At 42.4% G+C, this 24,894-nt stretch overlaps 1 protein-coding gene across 6 annotated transcripts in view; it reads left to right on the top strand.

Moving 5' to 3' along the window:
* Window positions 1-24,894, top strand: part of ELFN1 (extracellular leucine rich repeat and fibronectin type III domain containing 1) — a 444,895-nt gene that overhangs the window by 230,281 nt on the left and 189,720 nt on the right. For 3 of the 6 annotated variants that reach the window (XM_069982045.1, XM_069982046.1, XM_069982047.1), the window contains one exon: window positions 8,258-8,412. The exons of the other annotated variants lie outside the window; for them this stretch is intronic. The gene's annotated coding sequence lies outside the window, so the exon portion shown is untranslated. The remainder of the gene's footprint in view (window positions 1-8,257; window positions 8,413-24,894) is intronic. 6 annotated transcript variants of the gene reach the window in all.

Genomic DNA, 24,894 nt, shown 5'->3' on the forward strand with positions numbered 1-24,894 from the left:
AGCGGCCCTTGTTTGATACGGCCCTGTCAAACAACGGCCGCTGTTCTTACCCAGTGTGAACATGGCCTACTTTTTTTGGTGGCAATGCTGTTGTATACCTTTGACTTGCCGTAATAACACTGTGAACCCAGCTGTATGGACATTTATTTACAACTCCATGGGGCACCATATTACCCTCTAAGACGGCCGCATGATAAATAAACATGCATTGATGCAGCATGTCATAGGCTTTGCATAAAATCGAAGGGACACAGAGGTCCCTTGTTGGTTCATGACAACCCACTGCTCCATAATACTACCTTGTCCTTAGGTAAATCTGGCAACCTAGATGACAATACTGGTTTCCGAAAGCAATAACCACATGACACAAGGACAGATCAAGGACCTCTAGTGACTCTCTAGTCGCTTAAATTGAAAATATATAGATTTCTATTTGTACTTATGGTATAGTGGTAATCTTGTTGGAAGCTTGTAGCCGGTTACTTAATATAAACTCCAGAGAATACACCTTTTATAAGAACGTTCATAGGAGCGTAGGGTTCTTGAAAATATGTATAAAGTCTCTGAGCTGGAAGAACCATACGATTCTCCACCGGATTCCATTAAAAGTCTTTGTTGTGTAAAGTTATTCTTTGTCCCTTTTCTTCATGGATTAAACTATTTTCGCTTTGTCTTGCTGCGTCTTGTTCAAATGTACTTTCTTACAAGCGTTTGCTCACTTCCAGCATAAGAGCTGAGCCTGTTTAAGGTTGGTTGAGTCTGTTAAAGAAGCTGTTTTTTGTAAATGTAAAACCCTCCACACTAAATTTGGGGCCCTTGCGCTCTCTATACGGCAAAGCTTGCTATTTTGTGACTCCATCAAGGCTTGGCAGGCAGGAAGGAAAGTGTTGGGACTGTCGTGGCAGATGAGTGCCCATTTAGATTCTTGGCATCACCCAGAATTTCTATCAGGTACCCAGAATCCACTCTTCCGTAAGTGGAAAGAGGCTGGAATAACAAAAGTAATAGACTTTATCAATGTCACGGATCGTAGATACTATACATTTCCAGAACTCCAAACTAAATATAATCTGGGTCCAGGCCATTTTCTAGCCTATAGCCAGTTACACAGTTTCCTTAGGATCTTAGGCTGGAATTATTTGATAATCCTATTTCTTTATTTGTTACGGTATCTCCTCCCCAACATACTTTGTCCACTCTGTATTCTACTTTGAGAAACGCTGACACTAAAGGTTTAGCTTGCTCGTTGTTTAAATATTGGGAGGATAAATAGCCTTTACCTGACCTTAATGCCCTGATTCTAAAAGGTTGGAACATGGTACGAAAGGCGGTGGTGTCTAAACAATGGAGAGAGACCCAATTACGGGTCATGCATCACGCCACTTATGGATTTTCCTTTCCCCGTACCCCGTCCCATCCGGATAGAATTATTGCATGCCCTAACTGTAGAGAGGGGGGTACGGACCTGAAGCACGGCCTATATTCTTGCTCAAGGGTACAGACCTTTTGGAAGACATTGATTGACTGGCTCAACTGCAGGCTCCAGCTATCTTTCTCTCTAGACCCTCATCTGATTCTTCTACATATCTCTCCCGCTGATGCGCCAGCCACTCTCTTACTCCATACTTTTATATTGGTTGCCAAACGTTGTTTGCTGGCTAGATGGTTAACGGCTGATATGCCAACTAATGCTCATGTCTTACAACAAATGAAACGGTATATGTGGTTGGATCAGCTGGAAGCGGAACCAGCACGTGAAAAAAGAGTGAAGACTTTCTTCAACAAATGGAAACGCTTTATACTTACCTTTTTAGATCCCCCATATATCTAAAAGGTTGTTCGACCATTCCGAAATACATCCTGGTACTTACGGGCAGATATAGCTGGTACTCTTGGTGCCCTGAGACTTCCGGCTTGATTTACCCTCTTTGGAGATGCTCCTGACTAAAGGGGGCAGTTTTGGACCTCATTCCTGCATGACGGGGAGGGGGGTGGGGGGTTGTTATTTTAATTTGTTTTGGTGTACTTGTATTTGACAGACCTTGTTACTATGACTGCGGAGGGCCTGCTGCTCTCCCTCTGATGAATATTTCTTTGGCTTTGTGGTCTGTATGTTAAATTTATTGAAATTTTTTTTAATAAAAATAAGTTTGAAAAAAAAAAAAAAGTAAAACCATGCTAAGGGTTCCCCTCTCCAATCTCATTATCACTTGGCCAAAGAATAGATCAGGTACCAAGAGAATTTCTTACCTAGAGGACCTGTAACATTCTGGACTATAAAGGAAAGCTATTCATGTGAATGGGCACTGTAATACCTAATATAACCTGTGGTGGTGCTGCAGTGAAATATGGGGGCCCTGGCAGGATAATAGAAGTTGTCTAAGTGATTGATATAAGGTGTACACTAGTGTTGAGCGAGCACTATAATGCTTGAGTGCTTGTTACTCAAGTCGAGTATTTTTTTAGTGCTCCAGTGCATAACTCAAGTAATGACCCCCATTGAAATCAATGAGAGACTTGAGCATTTAACCAGGTTTTTCCTGTTGGGCAGAGTGGAGGGTGCTTGGTGAACCTATTTTTTATATACTTCGTCTCTTGAAGGGATGTTTAATTGAAATATGCAAAAATTTGAACAAAAACATTGAATAGGTTTCTGCAGGACACATTAGAACTTCTGTGATATTACTGCAAGTGACGGCATCCCGTCAAAGTTGAAATGTGTCTTGCAGAGACTTATTAGACTTTTTCCATTCAAATTTAGTACCTTTTGTTTAAATATCCCTTCAAGGGCCAAAATATATATAAAATTTAAACAGAAAAATGCACTAGGTAGCCATAAGTACCTGTCTGTGCTTGCTGACAACCCGCTCAGCCAATCACATTGGCGGGAGACTGCAGACAGCAGGCATCATAAGAAGTGTGGACAGGTAAGTATGGCTGCTTTATTGTTTTTTGCTGTATTGTACCCTTAGACTATGTTCAAATACAGTGGGGGAGATTTATCAAACATGGTGTAAAGTGAAACTGGTTCAGTTGCCCCTAGCTACCAATCAGATTCCACCTTTCATTTTCCAAGGAGTCTGTGAGGAATGAAAGGTGGAATCTGATTGTTTGCTTGGGGCAACTGAGCCAGTTTCACTTTACACCATGTTTGATAAATCTCCCCTATTATTTCTGCCCAGTAATTTATCATATTTGTCATATTTATCAATTTATAATGCATGATGATGCCAGGAGATCCAAAACTCCTGATGCTTGATCAAGCGCTATGAGCATGCTCAACACTAGTGTACACCCTATGATAACACTACATTGCTACAAGACCAGGTTAGGAAGTGTTGTCATAGGGGTCCAGACTAGGGATGGTCCGAACCTGCTGAGGTTCGGGTTCGTACGAACCCGGACTCTCGGCAATGATTCCCGCTGTCTTTAACCTCCGTGCAGAGGGTGGATACAGCCAGAGGACCGCCTGGAAAACCAGGATACAGCCACAGCCATAGGCTGTATCCCAGTTTTCCAGGCTGTCTTCCCGCTTTAACCACCCTCTCCACGGAGGTTTAAGACAGCAGGAATCATTGCCAAGAGTCCGGGTTCGTACGAATCCGAACCTCAGCAGGTTCAGACCATCCATAGTCCAGACGTAAAAGTCTAAAGTCTTAATGTCACTTTTAAAAACTAAAAAAAATTGACATATCAGTGGTCAGTGGTCAATGGTTTTGGTCCGTTGTAGTCTGACCGATCAATACCTAGAGCAGGGAGAAGCACAAAAGTATAGATTTCTATTTGTCCTTATGGAGAGATAGTGCTTATATTATTAGAAGCTTATAGCCTCTTACTAAATATAAACTCCAGAGAATCCACGTTTTATAATAAGAACGTTCATAGGAGCGGGGGATTCTTGAAAATATTCATAAAGTGTCGGAGCTGAAACAACCATACAATTCTATACCGGATTCCATTAAAAGTCTTTGTTGCGTAGAGTTATTCTTTGTCCTTTTTTTCATAGATTAATATATTTTTGCGGCGTCTCGCTGTGTCTTGTCTAAATGTTCTTTCTGTTTCAAAAGCGTGAATTTAGACATGTGACATGTGAAGTTTCTTAAAGTGACAGTAATGCCTTAAGAGTTATGCAAAGAGAAGAATGTAGGGAATACTTAGCATTGGAAATCGCCAGGATTAGATAGGACGTTGGTTTGGGTGATATTACTGTATCCGCTCATGAGTACCACATACTTATCCTGTCAGTTCTGTTACATCAAATGGCACCAGTCAGTGACAAGATGGCGTCAGGAAACCAAAGATGCATTACGCGGGATATAGAGATTATCTGTCGCCTGTAAATGGATGGCACACCCATGACTTCACTCCTAAACAGCCACTTCCCAAGGCTGACATGTAGAAAATGTCAGCTATAATAAGGTTCTGTATTACAGTGGACTCTATTAGGTGTATATAGAAAAATATTTCTTAATATTATGATTATTTTATATATAATACAGAATATTTAAAGGGAATCTGTTGTCTCTTTTAGACATAGATAACAGATAGGGAGCTATAACAAACGATAGTGGTCTCTTAGCTGATGGCTGTTTGCAAAGTTATAAAATTAGGTTTTTCTTCTAAGGTCACATATAAAGGTCGGGCTGAGTTGCAGAATGCACACCTGCTCCCTCCTCCACCTCTCCCTGCCCTGCATGATTTTGGTTTTAAAATGTACCTGTTGTTGTAAAAACAACTTTTGACGCGTTATAGAGACATATTAAAAGTTTTTATCAATCCGGTTCTGAGTGTTCAGACCAGTACCGATCAGGAAATAGAGTGGGAAGAAGACTATAGCTGCAACACATCCACCCTCTGCTCTATACTTACTGTATAATAAGCCTGACTCTTTTTTAAAAAAAAAACTTAGAACAGGGAGAGGAGGAGTCCTCTCCCCGCACTCACACCCGGACCGATTAAAACTTTTGACATGTCTCTATAACATGTCAAAAGTTTTTTTTAATAAGGACAAGTACACTTTAGGCACTGAGCCCTGTACATCAGTCATTCAGGGCAGGCAGGAGCCATGCAGCTGCTCAGCCCATCTAGGACTCTTGAGCTTAGAAGGAAAACATAGTTTTCTAACCTTGCAAACAGCCATCAGCTAAGAGACCAGTTTATTTTTTTCTATGTCCATATCAGCTATCTGCCCATGTCTACAACTCTGGCTTGATATATATCTGACTTATTCTCTTTAACGCCTGCCCACTATGGACTTTATTAGGGTCAAATAACAAAGGAAACCCTATAGACTTTTACTACACAGCAAAAAGCCAACACATTCACTAAACGTTGGGTACTGTTTAGTTGTCTTTATAGACATTCGACTTTCAGCGTATTTCGTTGAGATCTGTGATTCTTATAGTTGCTTAAAGGGGTTGGCCACTTTGTATTAAAATTGTTCAGTATACAGTAATAGTAAATATACTCACTGTATATACTGACAGCAGCTCCCTGTGTACCTCATAGAGCTAATATCAGACTCCCCTCCTCCAGGCCATGCTGCCATGCTCTGTGGTAATTCTGTCCATAAGATGGCTGATATGGAGGAACATGTGATCATGCCCTGCCCCAGCATTCTACATAGGCATATAGAGACTAAGTAGTGGCTTGGTCACATTCTCATCGGTGTTGGCCATCTTATAGACAGACTCACCACAGAGGAGGACAGCACAGCCTGGAGGAGGGCAGCCTGAGTTTAGCTCTATGGGGTACACAGGGAACTCAGTAATACTGTACACTGATTAATTTTACTATAAAGTGGCCAACCCCTTTAAGCAAAACATGGATTTGATGACACCAAGGATGTAGCTGTAGGGATATATAGAGATAAAGTTACACCCAGACCCTACTACATCTAAAGGCCCAGTGGACTCTTTGCAGAAGACACAGATATTATCATGGTAGAAGCTATAAAAGATGTTACATTGGGTCCAGTAGCTACAAGTACCTTCATGGCTATAGTCCATGGCTATAGCCAATATAGTATAGGCTTTATATCCATGAGATATAAACCCATTAATGAAGAACCAATTGCCAATAGACTTCTGTAGAACATTGTACATAGTATAAAGCAATGGTAGGAAACAGGTTGGGCAGGGAGGCAGCAGAGTTCTCAAGGTAGAAACGCGCGGCACCAATCTTGGTGATAACCATTTCCAATTGTGTAGGACGAAGCTGAAGCCAGAGATAAAGTCATATTAAGTTTTCCGACTAACTTGAACTTTGATGCCTGTAAACATTTGTCAGTCTCCTTCCAAGCTAAACTGCACATTATAGGACTTTCAACTCCCCGTAATAGGGCTGCTGAGTGCTGTTATTGTATTATATAGAAAAGCCAACACATTTTACAGCGGTATTCAGCCTCATTTAGAAAATTACCTTTATGGTTTTGTTAGTGTTTTGTGGCTATGTACTAGTAATGACAGTAATTATTATTCAGCTTTTAATATACTTACAGCCAAGAAGCAATAAATTCTCCTGACGCAACAGCCATAGGGAGCGCACTCCAAGTCTTCAAACAAATAAATCTTAAAGCAAAATTAGGCTGAGCACAAGCTATTAGTATAGGGAAGAAGGAACACAACAATTTTGTATAGGGTGCTGTCATATACAGCAACTTTAGGAATATGAAGCAAAATTATATGGGGTAGAATGATTGCCGAAGAATGAAATGACTGATATTGAGTTCATTGAAAGTTTTTGAAAAATAATAGACGTAGGTTAGAGATTCTGTTACATTCAAATCTCTAGGAGCTAGCGGAGTATGTTGGTTAGCAGTATAGTAATGTAAAGAGCTGGGGTTCAGGGTTTGACTCTATTGCCGTCGTATGTTCTACCCATGTTTGTCACAGTTTCCTCCAGGTACTCCAATTCTACCTAAATTCCAAAAATACTCTGATAGGCTAACCTAGAATTGAGATTATTAGCCAGCCGGGGCATTGGAAAGCAGTGTCTACAAATGATATGCAATGCAATGATATATACAATTTCCTACATAAAGTCTCTAATAAGTGGGTTATAAGATTCCTTCCCTTGAAGAATTGTTATCTTCATATGTCTATGCTTGGCTACAATGGATCATTTAAAGGGAATCTGTCACTAGGTTTATTCCACTTTAAATGAGGCCAGCATAAACTAGTGACAGAAAACAGATCAGTGTATTACTTCCATCAATCTGTTCAGCCATTCTCCTAATATGCATGAAAATAGGATTCTTGCCACACCCTTCCCCCGCCCTCCTGCTGCTGATTGACAGTTGACTGCCTATACACAGCATGGATAGATAACTGCTAATCAGCAGCTGGTGGGCGGAGTTTTCTGCTTCTCATGAATATCCAGGACTATTGGGCTCATGCACATAATGGAGAGGACTACCATGTTTTTGAGAAGGATATCTTCGCTTCAGCTACACAGAACATTTTAAGTGATACATCATTCTTGATCTGGTCAATAATTCTCCAATCGCTAAAAGCTTACAAAGGTTTACCCAGAGTGATCAGCTGATCGCCGAGCAGACTTCATTGCTAAGGTTATAAAGGTGGTTGCCTTTAGGACCTCCTTAGACCTGGGCACTCCTACAGCTCCAACCATAAGTAATTTCCCTAGACTCCTTAGAGGGTGCTTCATTGAGCATCCTACAGTCTCCAGATGTGTGTGCATCTTAAGATTTGCAAAAGACGTAACAGGTTTCTTGGCAGGCTCCTGGCAGATGTCACAGCTTCCCACATCACCTAAGACTCTTTCCTTTGATGAAGGCATTTGTGAGGTATCGATGGGTCTGAAATATGGCATCAGTGTACGCTCTCTTCTGTCACCTGTCTGGGATGAGACACATGGTTCTCAGATGTATAATTCATTGTTTTGAAGTGATTCCCTACTAAAACTTATCTCAAATCTTTCCCAGCCCTTTGATTTATCCCTCCTGACTTGGCAGTCCACCTACTGACTTAGCCCTCTGATGTTTCTGCCTTTGTCCTATCCATCTGCTTGGCGTCTGATTAGCTGTTTTGATGTCTGATATTATTATAGTTGATATTGTATTCTGTATTACTATCTGACTGCCCTTTATATAGCTCCTTAATCCCCATAGCCCTGATCTTTTCCTGTTACCTCTGTGGAGAACAATGACTCTGACATCCCTAAGCCTAGAGAAGAGTTTGCTGTGCTAAGATCCTGATGTGATTATGTGCTTTTTTTGTCTTGTTTTATTTTGTAGTTGGCATTCTGGATTGGAGTCTTAGGCTATAGACTTCTAGGCTTCGCGTCACATCGGCAGGCCCCTAATTGAAGACTTTTGTATCTGGCACAAGGATTGAGATTTAATAACTGGAGTACAACTTTGTAGTACTATCTGCTATCAGAGGCAAAGAGGTAATGATCATAGCCTTATTTCCATGATTAAGAAGTTAACGTCAACCTTGTTATTGTGTATAAGGTTTCAACGATCCAATGGTAGAGATAGGACTGGATGAGGCCATTCTTGACTTGGTGGCCATTGCTAGATCATGGTTTTGTCACATTAAAGTCAACATGGCTATTATATATTGGTGATGGTGATGATGGGGCAAGGGCACAATACTACAGTATATAGCGGTGACCTGTTCTATCAAGTGATGATTATGGAATCATAATAACTCTTTACAAGACATTATAAAGTAAAAATATCATGACGATCTGTGAGTATACATTACTGGGTATATGGGAATTTCCATGACGCCCGACCCCTATCTTCACCAACATCATTTGTTGGGTGAGCCCTATTCATTCTATATTGGTGGTCTCTTTAAAAGTCCAAAGTGCATGGGTACCCTTAGACTTACAGCAGAGGTCAGTAAGGAGGCAATTCCTTGAAGATTAGTGGCCTAGTGTTCACAAGATCCATATAGACGCCAGTCAGCTAAAAACAAGTGATTGATGTAAGGCATGGGTCTCCAAACTGCGGCCCTCAAGATGTTGCAAAACCACAATTCCCATCATGCCCATTCCCATTTGGCTGTCCAGGCATGATGGAAAATGTGGTATTGCAACAGCTGGAGAGCCACAGTTTGGAGACCCATGATGTAAGGCCTCATTCACACATCTGTTGTGCTGTCTATAGCTGCGGACCCTAACGTCAGAAATATTTAACTGTTCAAAAGTATTAATCCAATAAGCAGGGGTGGCAGCCACCAGGCCTATGTGCTATTTATGTGTTTTGCAACTGTCAAGCCTGTAGTACCCCTCCTTATGAGACAATAAATCAAGTAACTTGTTGAACCGAAAAGCTTCTCGGCCATTCCGGCGGCCTGCCATCCCCTTACACACGAGACAGAGGCAGATTCATGAACTAAAGAAATCCTGAAATGTCTCCGGAGTATAGAAAGCTCTGTATAAAATGAGATCAAGGGAAGGATGACAGCAGCAGCAGGAGGGCATGAGTGTTCTGATTTTGCACCAGGCAGTGATCTTTTCTACCAAGTGATGATGTTTCAGAGAACAAGTCCTTGTGTGACAGGAACGGAGTTAAAAAGTATGGATATCCTAAAGTGTCATGTATAAAGAACGTTCTCTATCCAATGACATGGAAATAGTGCGTGGAGCGGAAGAGGAATGAGCCCATCCTGTGAATGGCAGTGACTTGAGGTGATTATCTTACAGAAGAACTTCAACATTTGCTCCTATATAAAACAACCTTCAAAATGAACATACTTTATGTTGTTTTTATGATTTTTTAATGTCGAGTGGTAGCGGCTAATTCCGATATATCGACACGGGTTGATTACACAATTAAATTTTTTTTTTTTATTATTAATTTAGTTCATTTCATACCACAGCATAAAAGTTGTTTGTTTCAGAATTGGCCATTATGCCGTTCGCTAAGGTGTTTATCATTTTAATAACATAGTAATGTATTTTGCGTAGGATTATACAATGAGTAATCCGTTATAAAAACTCCAGAGAGTGCAGAGAGTATAAAATACATCTAAAATTATAATTTCCTGTCCTGATGTTGTGTTGAGACAGCTGTAACTCAATACTCCATTATTTTCCATTTGCGTAAAGATAGTTTGTTAAGGTTATGTAAGAAGACGAAATGGCTTATGATGCACAACGATCAGTGGGGGGGATTAGTAATACTAAAATGTTAGGGCTAGGTTCACACACAGTAAAAAGGTATCAAAATATGGTCGTCATTTTAAGTGGAATTAAAAAATGTGTGGTTGGAAAAAACAAATATATAAACGTATTGAACAACGGCCGTTGTTCTTCTTCCTTTTCTTTGTGGTGGCACTAAAGGAAAACACTTACTAGCAGCCTTTCCCACAGCTCAAAAGGGATTAAAAAATGGGCCCCTTTTTCATTATGGCCGGGCAGGGGCTGGATGAAAGCAAAAACGTCTATTGTGCTGCTCTGTTCCCCGTCCGAGTTGGGGCTTGAGACCTGACATTGCATGTTGATGGTTTATTGAGATGTTGGATGATGTTGATGGTTCATTGAGAGACAAGCCACAGCGAGAGCGCTCTAGCTGCATTTTTCTCCTACCCACAGAGAACACAGGAACGCTCAGCTGTGCCAAACGTTCCTGTGTGTGAGGACGGGGTGGATGGGTGACGGCCGTGAGAGATAACTGACGAGTGCAGGACCATATTTACCACTAGGCACCCAGGGTCCGATGCCTTGCCTAGGGCAGCACATTCAGGTCTGGTATGGCGGTGTTATCCAGTCACAGTATGGCAGTATTGGTCAGGTCTGGTATAGCAGTGTTATCCAGTCACAGTATGGCAGTATTGGTCAGGTCTGGTATGGCAGTGTTATCCAGTCACAGTATGGTGGTATTGGTCAGGTCTGGTGTGGTGGTGTTATCCAGTCACAGTATGGTGGTATTGGTCAGGTCTGGTATGGCGGTGTTATCCAGTCACAGTATGGTGGTATTGGTCAGATCTGGTGATGGTAAATGTGACGCCTGGAGCTATTACCTACCAATCTACCAATCCTATGGTGAGAATCCCCTTAGACAATATGGAGACTGCGTTAGTGATTCAATGTGGAAATTTGTTTATGTTTTATACAGTGAAAAACCATGAAAAACGGGATTCAGACAATGTTTCTACATGTAGAGAAATGCATATGGCTGAAACCACTGTCCCCCATTCTCCCCAAGATTCAGGTTAAGAGCCTAGGGCAGCAGCAGCTGTTAATTTGGCCCTGGGCAAGTGGACGATCATTCAGCCGTCAATTATTTAAGGTGTATAAGGGCCTTTAAAGTTAACCCTTTGTGACTATCTTATTGTTACAGAGCCCTTTTAACAGGTAGTCTAAAATGGGCAACCCCTTTAAGAGACATATTTGTAGAAGCTTGAATACACTTTGTATGTGTTAAATTACCTTTAAAATAAAGGACAAGTCCCGACTGTTGCCGGATAAAACTCGGTGAGTTGATTATTTGTCTCGCCTGCCCATCAGCGGAAATAGAATTCAATTATTGCCTACATGGAACCTTGTGGAAACTATAGCAGGGATTCTGTTTCGGTGAGACAATGTACTGTATTAGGGAAGCCTCCTGCGGCTCGCACAGGCTGGACATTCATTACTCTTCACAGCGCCTGTTGAATGAAAGTACCGATCGGCAGACTTGTTCGGGTTCAGACCTTTACAGCATATATTTTTCCGTTGTGCAGACGGAGGTGGTGAAGTGTGTAAAAAAAACTCCCACAGTGATTATAGGTATCTGCTTCACCCTATGTATGTATCTGCTTCACCCTATAACCAGTAACAGTCAAGCGTTGGGGGTTTTACACTATAACTTTATTTTTTATGTTATTTAAATTTTCTTGTCATTGGATATGGATAGTTGACCTTTGAAGATGGGGTTATTCTATACACCCAGTAAGGACATATCAATCAGCCTGCCAATCTTTATACCATTTGAATATAATATAAAATTTGAACACTGGTTTCTTCTTCTTTTGTGGTCAATGTAATATTGAGGGTGTCTTTTTGAAGGCCTTTGTGGTGCAGTTACATCTATGGTTGGGACTGATGGTGTTTTTTTTTTGTTTTAAATCCTTTAGACATTTATATCATACTGTATGTGAAGGGGTTGAGCATCTTTAATAGTGTAGTGTTATGTGTCATGCACCATCAATATACCCTTCAGGCCTTCAGTAGTTTGGCCCAGGGTGTTTCTTCATCCAGCTATCTGTATACTAAAGCATGTCTGTCAGCAGCTAAACTGGGGTAAAATAAAGCCAATCGCTAGGTAATATTAGTCATCTGGACCACAAGGAATATATATTTTTTTTATTTACATAGTCTATGGAAGTGCTGAGATATAAAACTTTTTAACGTGTAAATGGGGTTCAAGTGCCCAGAGTGCCCATGAAGAAAAAAAAAACGATATGCTTAGCGCTCCCAAAGCCTGGGCTGCGCCACATTACAAAGCCCTCATACCCTGCCGGCTGTCATCTTCTCCCAGATTCCGGGTACGTCACGGCCCAGGTGATGCAGTTATTGTCCTAAAAAACAACTTTTAAACTTGCAGTCCTGAGTCAAACTGCCGTGGCCTAGATTGTATATGCATAAGGCTGGCACAACCTCTCTGTCCCTTCTCTCCACCCTCCTCATCATTAGGAATGCTCTAGACAGATTTTCTACTATTTCTCACCTGTGTCAGCATGGCACATGGGCTGGATCCTTAAGGCACCTGTGTAAAGGGCTGCCAGTTTGAAAGTTGTTTTTTAGGACAATAACTTCATTACCTTTTAAACTGACCCCAGGACAGATCTTGGATTAAAAACAGTTTTCTGAAGGTACAAGCAGTTTTTTTTTTTTGTTTTTTTTTTGGGGGGGGGGGCAGATTGTGGGTACAGAGTCATTTTAAAGGGCAACCACAAGCATAGTGCCATGGCAGAGTGGCTGTGTCTAGTATATAGTAACTTTACACTGCTCAGAGGAAACTGTCTGGGTATGGCAACTTCTCCAAACCCGAACATTCCTCATTTGACTCCTGAAGCATTGAGAAGTTGGATGTCACCCTAGGGCGGCATCCAACTTCTTTGAGATAACAGGGGTCAAATGATGATTGTTCAGGTTTTAAAAAGTAGACGAACTCGGACAGTTTCAACTGGAAAGCTACCCATGGAAAGTTACCCATAGTCCTGGAAAGTTGGACGTCCTTGAAAAATGGACATCCTGGAAAGCTACCTGTAGTCCTGGAAAGCTGGACGTCCTGGAAAGCTACCTATAGGACTCTAGTTTGGAAGAACTGTTTTGTCTGCCTGGTAATTGTCAGGTATTATGCATACGATGACCGTGGGGCAGATATTGGCATGAGATATTGTTGTGTCTTGAACATATTTATATTTTAAAAGCCCCTTTTTCATATAATTTTAATTTCCTCCTGCTACCGAGCCTATTCTGCAGAAGAATGAGCCCGAAGCACTAGAAACGCGCTGGCTTTCTTAACTTTACATAGTGTATTGTATAATAATTACATAATAGGTGGATTATTTAACATTTATTTCCATGACTATTACCAACAAAGATTTTTTTTTAAACGTGAAACTTCAGAAAGCAATAATCTTCCATCAAAAGGTAAGTGTGGCTTTTCCGAGGATGTTGCTAAGCGACCAATAAACATATCTAATTAATGCAAACAGGATGTATATTTATGGAGCTATTTACTGTTTTCTTACGTCTTATGTCATTACATATCTCCAGTCCTTCCTGCCATTACTAAGTATTAGAATATTCTCTATTGTGGTACTGAAGGTACTAACTTTGATATTAGTTTTTATTATAATTTCCCCTATTCTTTACGTCATTGCCATTATACATACACAGCTATAAAACACTTAAGTTCTCCCTTTTCTTTTATATTCTATAATTGTTTTCACATGAAAGAATGTTGCTAAGAAGTTTGTATGTCCTATGGCCCCCAATAAGGTTACCGATAAATTATGGCAATGCAAACCCTAACCCCCCCATGTTAGTCAAGCCTTGTAATAGGCTCAGTTAATGAGAGCCGGTCACTTACAGAAGTGTTGGGTTGTGTAAGGCTAGGTTCTCATCTTTTTTTGGCCAATCAATGGCTTTCTTTGTGGATGTCCGTCATTTTGAGGTCAAATAACGCACGTTATTTGACTTCAAAATGATTGACGTCCACAAAGACGGCCAAAAAAAGATGTTGTGTGAACCTAGCCTAATAGGGTTTAAAACTAGTAGACCACCAGGGAACAAAATATTAACCATCTAATATACCTTAGGAAACCAAATATTATTCCCAAAATTGGTACCACCGAACTTATGTATACAACAGACTTCCACAATTTTTTTTATTATACTGTATACACTATTAGAACACCAGGGAATAAACATTAACTTATATAGACTAGAACACCAGGGAATAAACATTAACTTATACGCATTACAACACCAAGAAAACAAAACATTAACTTATGTACACAAGACCACCAGGGAACAAAACATTAACTTATGTACACAAGACCACCAGGGAACAAAACATTATATTATATATGCTAGACCACCAGGGAACAAAAGTATTAACCTATATACACAAGACCACCAGGGAACGAAAGCATTAACTTATATACACTAGACCACCAGGGAACAAAAGTATTAACTTATATTCACAAGACCACCAGGGAACAAAACATTAACTTATGTACACTAAACCACAAAGGAACAAAACATTATATTATATACGCTAGACCTCTAGGTAACAAAACATTATATTATATACACAAGACCACCAGGTAACAAAAGCATTAGCCTATTTACACTAGACCACCAGGGAACAAAAGTATTAATTTATATACACAAGACCACCAGGGAACAAAAGCATTAACTTATATACACTAGACCACGAGAGAACAAAATGTTAACTTATATACACTAGACCACCAGGAAACAAAACATTTACCTATATAGACTAGAACACCAGGGAATAAACATTAACTTATACGCATTACAACGCCCAGAAAACAAAACATTAACTTATGTACACCAGACCACCAGGGCCCAAAACATTAAATGGGCAATGACATTACAAAAATTGTTTCAGTGTCATCGAGATAGATCAAAAGTGTTCAGATCCTAAACAGTTTCTAGAATGAGCCAGGAGGAGTGCATACTTAGCGTATTCTTTCTCGGCTCTGTTCCATGACCTAGATGTTCTCGTAATGAAAGTCTACGGGAACGTTGTACTCCCATAGACACGGAGCAGGGAGTTACAGTACATGCAGCCGTGCGCTTCTCTGCACGCTTGTTCTAATGATAAGTGGTGTCTGGTCACTCACGTCAAAAAAAAAATTCCCCGACATGTACTCTTTAACTTATATACACTACACCACCAAAAACCAAAACTGTAACCCATATACTGTACATTAGACCACAAAGTAATAAAACATTTAGCTTACATACACTAGACCACCAGGGAATAAATAACATCATCAATACACTAGACTCCAGGTATTTATTCATTCCACACTATGTATTAGCCCTGTAAGTTGCCTAAGTCTACCAGATAATAATCCTTAGAGGAAAATAATCAACCTCCACTTTTACCCTCTTTTTGTAACATTCTCCTATATCGATCTCCCATCGTTCCCAATACTTCATAGTTGTAAATGGAGCCCGTACACATGAAGCCATACAGAAGACACAAGGGGAAATTTATCAAGGGTTTTGCGCCTATTTTTCGGTGAATAATTGGAATTTTTACCCATTTTTGTTCTAAGTTCTATTTATGAACCAGGATTCGACAGACAAATATTTTTTAGATGCAACTTTTTTTTTTATTTTTTTAATCTGCCTGTTATGAGTATTCACCCAAAAGTTTGTATAATCCGGGATTAGCGCCCAATCTATCATTTGCGACTTTTTAAAAAGTCGCACAAACAGGCGCAGGCTTACGTCTGGTCAGTACCAGGTGAATATAACTGCGCAATTTTTTCATATTTGCGACTTTTTTGCGACTTTTTACTTAGGTACATTTACTATGGCAGTGCTACATGTTAATAAATCAGTCATAAGATCAAGAACAAAATACACACCAATCTCCAGTAGAATAGTTGCACACATTAGACTCCTTAGTAAAAGTCCCACACAGTCCCTATTGTCCATCAGGTTTCAGTATATTGCCTCTATAGGTCACCATCTTATGCAAATCTTCTCCCTTGTGTTTCAGTCCTATAGAAGGTGCATCATGGCTACAGTCCTATAGAAGGTGCATCATGGCTACAGTCCTATAGAAGGTGCATCATGGCTACAGTCCTATAGAAGGTGCATCATGGCTACAGTCCTAGTATGCCCATGTGCATGAGAATCCTACCCCCCCTCCCGCCCCGATCATACAGTTTAACTCGAGTTCTGCCCTTAGATAAAGTCAAGGTTATTGGTTGACTAAATTGGACAAAGGATTCGGATTGGTTGGCATAATTGTAATGTAAATGACAATTTTTTGATAATTTTTGTTCTTATTGTTTGAAAGGCATTACGGCCTCCAGAAAGATCGGTCATGTGCGCTCATCATATATAATGGCACCATTCTCCCCGATCCTAAATTATCGTTGTCAGAGGGCGGCATCCCGGGCACCATTAGTGTATCCATGGGAACCAACATGGCAGAAACTGCTGGTAAAAGTCAGGAACATAGAAAAGGATGAGTGTGGAGAGTGGAAAAGAGAGCAATAGGACTGACACGGAGAGGGCCCGCAAGGAAATAGAGTGTGATGGAGATTCACAAAGCTGACATTTACCCAGAGACCCTTTCTCTGCTTCCCATAAAGCAGTGTCATCGCTGTCACATCCAATACAGCCGGCTCCCCTAGATACACAGGGGCAATTTCACATCATTTAAATGCAACATCCTCTAAGTGTCCAACATGAGACTTTCCTTAGTTTCAAGCAGATTAAGAATGAGCTATGCATTCAGGCATGTGAATCAGGAAATGTCAGAGCTAAGCGTGCAGACACAGATTCCCACTGTGCATTTATTTAAGCCCTGCTTTTTTTTGTTGTATTTGGTATACCGCTATTGTAATGCATTCGTCATCCGATCTATGAAGATTAAATCAACATGGCTGCTGCGTAGCAAACCGAGATGTACAGACGTCACCTACATTTCTAGTTAAAAATATAAATTCAAAGATTAGGATTAAGAATGGAAAAAAATATATAAAAAGTTCTGTTTAATTTACAACCAGTAAATAATAAATATACACAAAACAATCCAGGAGTAAGTATCTAAATTACCAGCAGTGCCCCTACAGGGGAAGAACAGCATTACACAGAGTTTATTCCCATCAAAGCTGTCTGGGCAATGGATTCCTTACTAGATTATATTAAAATGGGTTTTCTAAACTAGATACCACTTCTGCCATTTGGACAAACTTCTGGCATGTCAGAAGTTGGTATCTGTGAGGTTCTGGGTGCCGAGCTAGAATTAAAGTGAAATTGTTTTTCTTTTAAATAAACTGGGTTTAGAAAGTTATACAGATTTTTAATTTACTTCTATTTGAAAATCTTGTCTTCCAGTGCTTAGCAGCTGCTGTATGTCCTGCAGGAAGTGGTGTATTCTTACCAGTCTAACACAATGCTGCCATCTCTGTCCATGACGGGAACTGTCCAAAGCAGGAGAGGTTTTCTATGGGGATTTGCTACTGCTCTGGATTTTTAAATAGAAGTAAATTATAAATCTATGTAACTTTCTGAAACCAGTTGATTTGAAAGAAAAAAACATTTTACCGGAGTACCGATTTAAAGTGTTCCTGTCATTTAAATGTCACTTATCAGAAATCAATAAATATCCATAGTACAAGAGATTTTAAGAAACTCTTAAACAGGTTTTCATTAAGCAACAGAGTTTCTTTCTGTACTCAAAATGCTGTTTTGCAGCCCCCCCCCCCCCCCCCCCCTCACTTCAGAAGAAACAGGTTTTCTGTGTTCATTATACTCTATGGAGAGGGGAGGGGCCAAGAGGGATGAGTGAGCACGGAGAGGAGAAAAGGCAGCCCTGCAAAACACAACATCCTGCAATCTTATCTCACCAAGTTCAAAGACCAGCACAGAGTTTTCTAACCTCTGAATCTGGTGTTTTATGTGCCCAGACAGTCTGCATGCTGCAGGGCTGGTTACGGTATCTCCTCCCTCTACTTATTCATCCCCCTTTGCCTGATAATAAACAGATAAGAAGTGAGGGGCGGGGGGCGGGGGGGGGGAGGCTGGAAAACAGCTTTTCAAAAAGTAAGAGTCTTTTTTTTTTTTTTTTTTTTAAATCACAGCTATACTTTAAGAGGCAGAATTGCACAGCTGCTCGTGCTGTGACCCTTCTTCCCTGTTTTAAACAGCTATGTATGAGTGTTATGCAGAGTTATAATGGAAGCCTATACAACACAGGTGTCAAACTCCTCAAACTTCTGACATGTGATTGTGACATATCAGAATTTCATACAAATCATTGTTTTTCTTTATTGCATCTGATTGGTAGGAATATAGCTGGTCCCTGATAGTTTAGGGGTACTCTGGAGAGAAAAAAATAAAGTTAACTGGTGTCAGAAAGTTGTTTAAATTTTAATTACTTTTACATAAAAAAAATAAATAATCCAGTCAGTCACAGTACTCTCTGCTCCTGGTTTCTCTATCCGTATTCAGACCTGCCCATAGCAGGAAAGATATGATATAAGAATTTACCACTGCTCTGGAGACAGTTCCTGACATGGTCAGAGGTGGCAGCAGAGAGCTGTGTCAGACTGGAAAGGGAAAGACTACATCACTTCCTGCAGGACATACAGCTGGATGACTTTGAGTTTTTTAAATGAGTCATTTACAAGTCTGTAAAACTTTTTTGCTCCATGTCATTTCAAATATATATATATATATATATATATATATATATACATATGTATATATATATATATATATATATATATATATATATATTATAAGTGCTGGGTGTGCATTATAGGGAGTTACAGTGAACACACTGTCCATCCTAATAACTCACTGGCTGCTTATTTACCAATGTCCACTGCTGTCCTGGGAGAAAACTGATATTACGCCGCTGATCCACCAACATCCTCTACTGTCCATGTCGGAAATTGAATGATTGACAGGCTGATTAACATTAAAAATTGACATTTTCCAACTTTTGACAGTCACCGCAACAGCTGTTGAAGAAATCGCTACTCTGTAATAGTCCCACTATTGTAGCTACTATAGTCTGCCTGTTTTCAATTAAATTATTTTGTATGCGATTCGTGAATATTTGCGAATTTAAGAGTGATTGGCTCATCCCTGGTTATAAGGATTGTGTTCTCAGTAAGCAATTCCAGGGGGCAGTAGAAATTTAAAAAAAGTTTCCACTAATTTCCCAGGCGCAGGAGAGGGTTAATTGAGATTTGCTGAAACATACAATGTGCGCAACTTTCTTGGACGCTTAAACTTAAACAGCCTCAGGAGCCCTGAGACGTATTGATTACAATTACATGATCTCGCCGAGTTTGATTCGGATGACTCAATTGCTTTATGTTTCAGGGCATACAAAGCACAGCAAGAGACGGGGAGGCTGACTGTAGATTTGCAGTAACATTAGGGGAAAAAAATTACATTATGTTACTGTTTGATTTATAGGAGAATTTTTAGAATAATTTGGAGACTTTTCAGAGACTTTTTGTATCTGACGCAGAAGGCTGCCGGGCCGGTCTATCAATTTGATGCATAAACAGCTGTCTAGATACTGTGTCAATACAATCAGGGTAAATGAGGATGGGTTTCTTCATTAGCAAACCTACAAATCTATAGCCTTAGAGGGTCCAGATATATCCACGGACAGTTCCGGATTGATGATAGACCTGTGGCTACAAGAGGCAATGGAGAGTTCAATCACAACAGCATGGTAAATCAGAAAGTCTCAGCCTTTAAGCTTCTTTAAAACTCTTGAAAACAGTGTTTTTCACACTGGCCCATACATTACAGAAATTTTTAAATATTATTAGAAATTAAATGGACTAATTGGTGGGATGGTGACACCTGACCCCTGCACAGATTAATTTATGGTGCTAGAAGCAGTTTGTCTCCATTCACTGTGTAGTGGTTGTAACATACCAGTCAGGTATATGCTGTCTGTCTGTTCCTCGGTCCCATGCTCCCTTTAGTGTATTGTAGTGGTAATGTAAAAGTGGTAATTTGGTGTATACCACCTTAAGCTGGTCCCCCAGCATTCCTTGTGAGGTAAGGAGCACTAGCAAGCTAGCTCGATTGGTGCATGTGATGAGGCATGTCATCAATGGGTGGAGCTAATTCTCCTGTACAGGGAATCTTCCAGATCCCTGGTCAGTGGAAGCCTGGCATTACCCAGGGCAGCATCTAAGTGTCTGCACACACACTATGTGAGAAGCTGACTAGACCTAAGTCCAAACCTCTGCACGCTGTGGACCTCTCTTCAGTATCCTGTGTCCGGAGAACCCAGTTGTATTACAGAAGACGTCCGTGCTTCCTGTCACAGGGTCCCCCGGTCCAGTTCCAGGACCTCGCAATTATACTGCAAAAAAACCAGGTCTGTCTTCTCTTCCTCACACACCTGCACAGCCGGCATACATGCAGCACAACACACTAAAGACTCTAAAGATGCATTATTGCCCTGGAGCTCCAGAAGCTTGCTAGTCCACTGACTCCCCAAAAGTCTGCCTGTTACTGAACTGTATCCGGTCACTTACAAGTTCCTGCTAGTAAAAGCACTGTTCATTGAAAGGCCTGTGTCTATGGATTACTTATTACCCGGCAACCAGGTTAAGGAACTAGGAACATCATCTACATGATAGTCTGCTTCAGGGGCCAAGGCCTTAACACCCCTTACACTGCTCGGAGTACCACCGTCACCCGCGGCAACCGCAGTAAGGTCACCCCTGGCCACTACATGAGATTTGGCGTCACGAACAACGATATCTTTGTGTCTTATCACTACTGCTCTCAACATTGTGTGTGTTAAAACAGACTTTATCCACCTGGAATTGTGCATCACGGGCTTGCAAAAGGTTAAACCGACTTTCCCGCGCGGCAAGACTCAAGCTCCGCCCACTGGCTCTGGATTGCTGCATGTATGCCGCCATCTTGGAAAGGTTACAAACAAGCTGCTGCACTGTTACAGAGCACCAGAACCGCCCCCGTTTACCAACCAGATAAGTGAACTACCTTTGATTGTATTTCTCAACGGGCTTTGCTCAAGAGGGGAAGCGGGAGGACAGAGACTGAGTTATTACGACGCGCTCTTAAAGTGCCAAAGACTGCCAGCCAGCTAAAAGGGGAACCATGTCTGACCCAAGTGCCGGAGGTCAGGCAGCTGCTGCCAATCTGCCAGACCATGGGAATGTGCAGAACCCCGCCGGCCCCCTAGGGAATGTCGGCCCTATCATCCAACCACTTGACGCTGCTGCTGCGGCTCCAGCCCCCCCTGCGGCCCCAACTGGAATGCCGTTCTTTCTGGGCACCCCCAGTTTGCTCAAGTACAAGGGGGACCCCCACTCTTTTTCCGAATTTAAAGAGAACATTACTAGGATTCTTGAACTTGTAACTCTCTCACCTCATCAGCAGGTACAACTGTTGCTTGGACAGCTAGAGGGCCCAGCAGCCGAAGAGGTCCGTTCCTGGCCCCTCACTGAAAAGACCAGCGTGAGACAAATCTTGACCCGGCTACGCAAGGAGTTTGAACATCAATCCCCAACAGAGGTGCGTTTGAACTTCTACGACCGGCGTCAGAGGTCAGGTGAGACCCTCCGAGAATATGCTTTAGCACTCCAGTCTGCTTATAGGGCCTTACAACGTATTGATCGGCTGGACCCCACAGTAGCGGAAGGCATCATTACAGACCGGTTCATAGAAGGAGTGGACTCCCGATTAGTACAGGGCCAGCTTCGCATGCTGGCGGCCCAGAATCCTCACATGACCTTTCCGGAATTCAAAACACTGGCTCTGAAAGTCGTGGGTACTGACACTCCCGGCACCGGTCATGCTCCTTCTTACACAACTGACTCAGTCACTCTGTTTTCTACCTCTGCTGCGATCCCTCAGGGTTCCCCCAGGCAGGCGGCTCCACCTGCCCAGGCGTCTGACCCCAATACCCTGGATGTGTTGGCACAGGTAGTGGACTCCCTGTGTCAGGCTCTCAGAGAATTTAAGACTCAACCCCCGGTTGCCTGTGAGCCCCCCTGTACTCAGACAAGTTACTCAGGGCCCTGTTCCAGCCGCTCTAATGTTGAACAGCCCCCACCTGAGGACCCCCCAGCCGAGGATTGTGTTTATTGTACCCACTGTAGACGGAGAGGACATTTCAGATACCAATGCTATCAGTTAAACGGGCAACCCCCGAGGCAAAGAGCCGCCCCTCGGGAGGTCCCTCCAAAGGCTCGCAGGAGCAGTGGGTCGATCGATTCTTGTCCCAATGTCCCTACATCACGCTGAAAATAAATGGTGTCCCACTTGAAGCTCTCATAGACACTGGCTCCCAAGTCACTACTATCGATAGAAGAGCTTTTGAACAGCATTGGGACCACAGTCTCATCAGCCCTGTTGGTAAAACCAACTTACGCCTTATAGCTGGCAATGGACAGTCCATTACCCAGGTGGGCTACTGGGAACCCACCATCCAGATTGGGGACCGACAATTGCCCTCTCAAGGTGTGATAGTTACGGAGGCTCAGGGAGATACCACAGCGGTAGTGTTAGGCATGAATGTCATACGTCATGTATTTTCTGAATTACTTGCTGCATTGCATGCCTCTCTCCCCTCTGCTTCCCTCCCCTACAGGCAGGCGGTGCGGAAGACTATCAAAGTGCTCTCCGCTCAGCAGAAGTTTGCCAATCAGAATGGGGAGATCTGTCGGGTGAGAGTCACAGATTCAAGACCCATCACCCTGGCTGCCAACAGTGAGACCACTCTCTGGTGTCGGGCTCGACCCGGTGTAAACAATGAAGACTACACTGCTCTACTGGACTCATACCAGCTGGAAGGATTACCCCTAGTTAAAGCTGCCAGAAGCTTAGTCAATGTTTCGAACGGGCGAGTCCCAGTACGGCTTGTTAATTTGGGGGACACACCAGCGAAGTTACGTAAATTTAACACTGTGGCCAAATTATTCTGCATTGACCCTGAGGATGTGTTGGATGAAGAGATGATTGCCCAGCAAAAATCCATCAAGTCGGTCTCAAAGGGCTCTTACACCCCCACTGTTCATTGGTGGGAAGAGCTGAACATCGGTGATGCCAATACTCCCTCAAGGCACACAGAGGGCGTGAGAAAGTTGGCTAAGAGGTATCACGAGGCCTTTAGTAAACACCCTCTCGACTTTGGGAAGACTAATCTAATTGAGCACAGGATCCATACAGGTGACCATGCACCCATTAAAGAAAGGCACCGACCAGTCCCTCCGGCTAACTACCAACAAGTCAAGAAACTGCTGAAAGAAATGAGGGAGTCATCCGTTATTCAGGAGAGCCAGAGCCCATGGGCTGCCCCCATAGTGCTGGTGAAGAAGAAGGATGGGAACATACGTTTCTGCGTAGACTACAGAAAATTGAATAATGTAACCCACAAAGATGCATATCCTCTTCCACGGATCGAAGAATCCCTCACAGCACTGGGCTCAGCCCGCTACTTCTCCACTCTCGACCTCACCAGTGGCTACTGGCAGGTCCCGGTGGCCCCTGGGGATAGGGAGAAGACGGCCTTTACCACTCCGATGGGGCTCTATGAGTTTACAAGCATGCCATTCGGGCTCTGCAATGCCCCTGCCACTTTCCAGAGGCTTATGGAGAGATGTCTTGGTCACTTGAACTTCCAGAGCGTTCTTCTCTATTTGGATGATGTGGTCGTGTACTCTAGCTCGTACGAGGAGCACCTCCACCATCTAGCCGAAGTATTCCAGGTGCTCACACAACATGGCCTGAAGATCAAGCCCACCAAATGCCACCTGCTAAAGCCAAAGGTGAAATACCTGGGCCATCTGGTGAGTGCTGAGGGTATTCAACCAGATCCGGAGAAGATCTCCGTTGTCCAGGAATGGGACACCCCCAAGACAGTGAAGGAGGTCAGAAGTTTTCTGGGCTTCGCGGGCTATTACCGCCGCTTCATTCCTCATTTTGCACAAGTGGCAGAACCACTGACAGAGCTACTTCGAGGATGCCCGAAAGAGAATTATAACAGACGCCTTCCGGTCCTGTGGGAAGAAAGACAGGCCACTGCCTTCCATACATTGAAGGGCCTGTTGACTTCTCCCCCCATCCTGGCTTATCCGGACTACAGTCGACCCTTCCGCTTATACACAGATGCCAGCTTTGACGGTCTGGGAGCTGTGTTGTCCCAAGTCCAAGACAACCAGGAACGTGTCGTGGCCTATGCCAGCCGGAGCTTGAGGGGTGCAGAGAAAAACGATAAGAATTACAGCTCGTTCAAATTAGAACTACTGGCTCTTGTCTGGGCGGTGACTGAGAAGTTCAGGGACTACCTTACAGCCACCCCCTTCACCGTGTTCACGGATAATAATCCTCTGGCTCACCTGAATACTGCCCGACTGGGGGCTATTGAACAAAGATGGGCATCCAGACTTGCCAATTTCTGCTTCGACATCAAATATCGGAGTGGCAAGACGAACACCAACGCTGACGCCTTGTCTCGGTTGGCAAAAGGAGAGGAACCCCCTGAGGATGATGTTTGGGAGGATGTAGAGATGCCACCCTTCTACCAGAGGTTTGCTAACCAGAGCTCAGTGGTCGCCACACCGACTGAGGAAGGTTCCCCCTCAGAGTCTGACCCCTCGCTGGACGTATCCAGGTGGTTGCTGCTGCAGAAGGAGTCTAGAA

The sequence above is a fragment of the Dendropsophus ebraccatus genome, chromosome 9 (genome assembly GCF_027789765.1).
Source record: "Dendropsophus ebraccatus isolate aDenEbr1 chromosome 9, aDenEbr1.pat, whole genome shotgun sequence".
In the NCBI taxonomy this organism is placed as follows: Eukaryota; Metazoa; Chordata; class Amphibia; order Anura; family Hylidae; genus Dendropsophus; species Dendropsophus ebraccatus.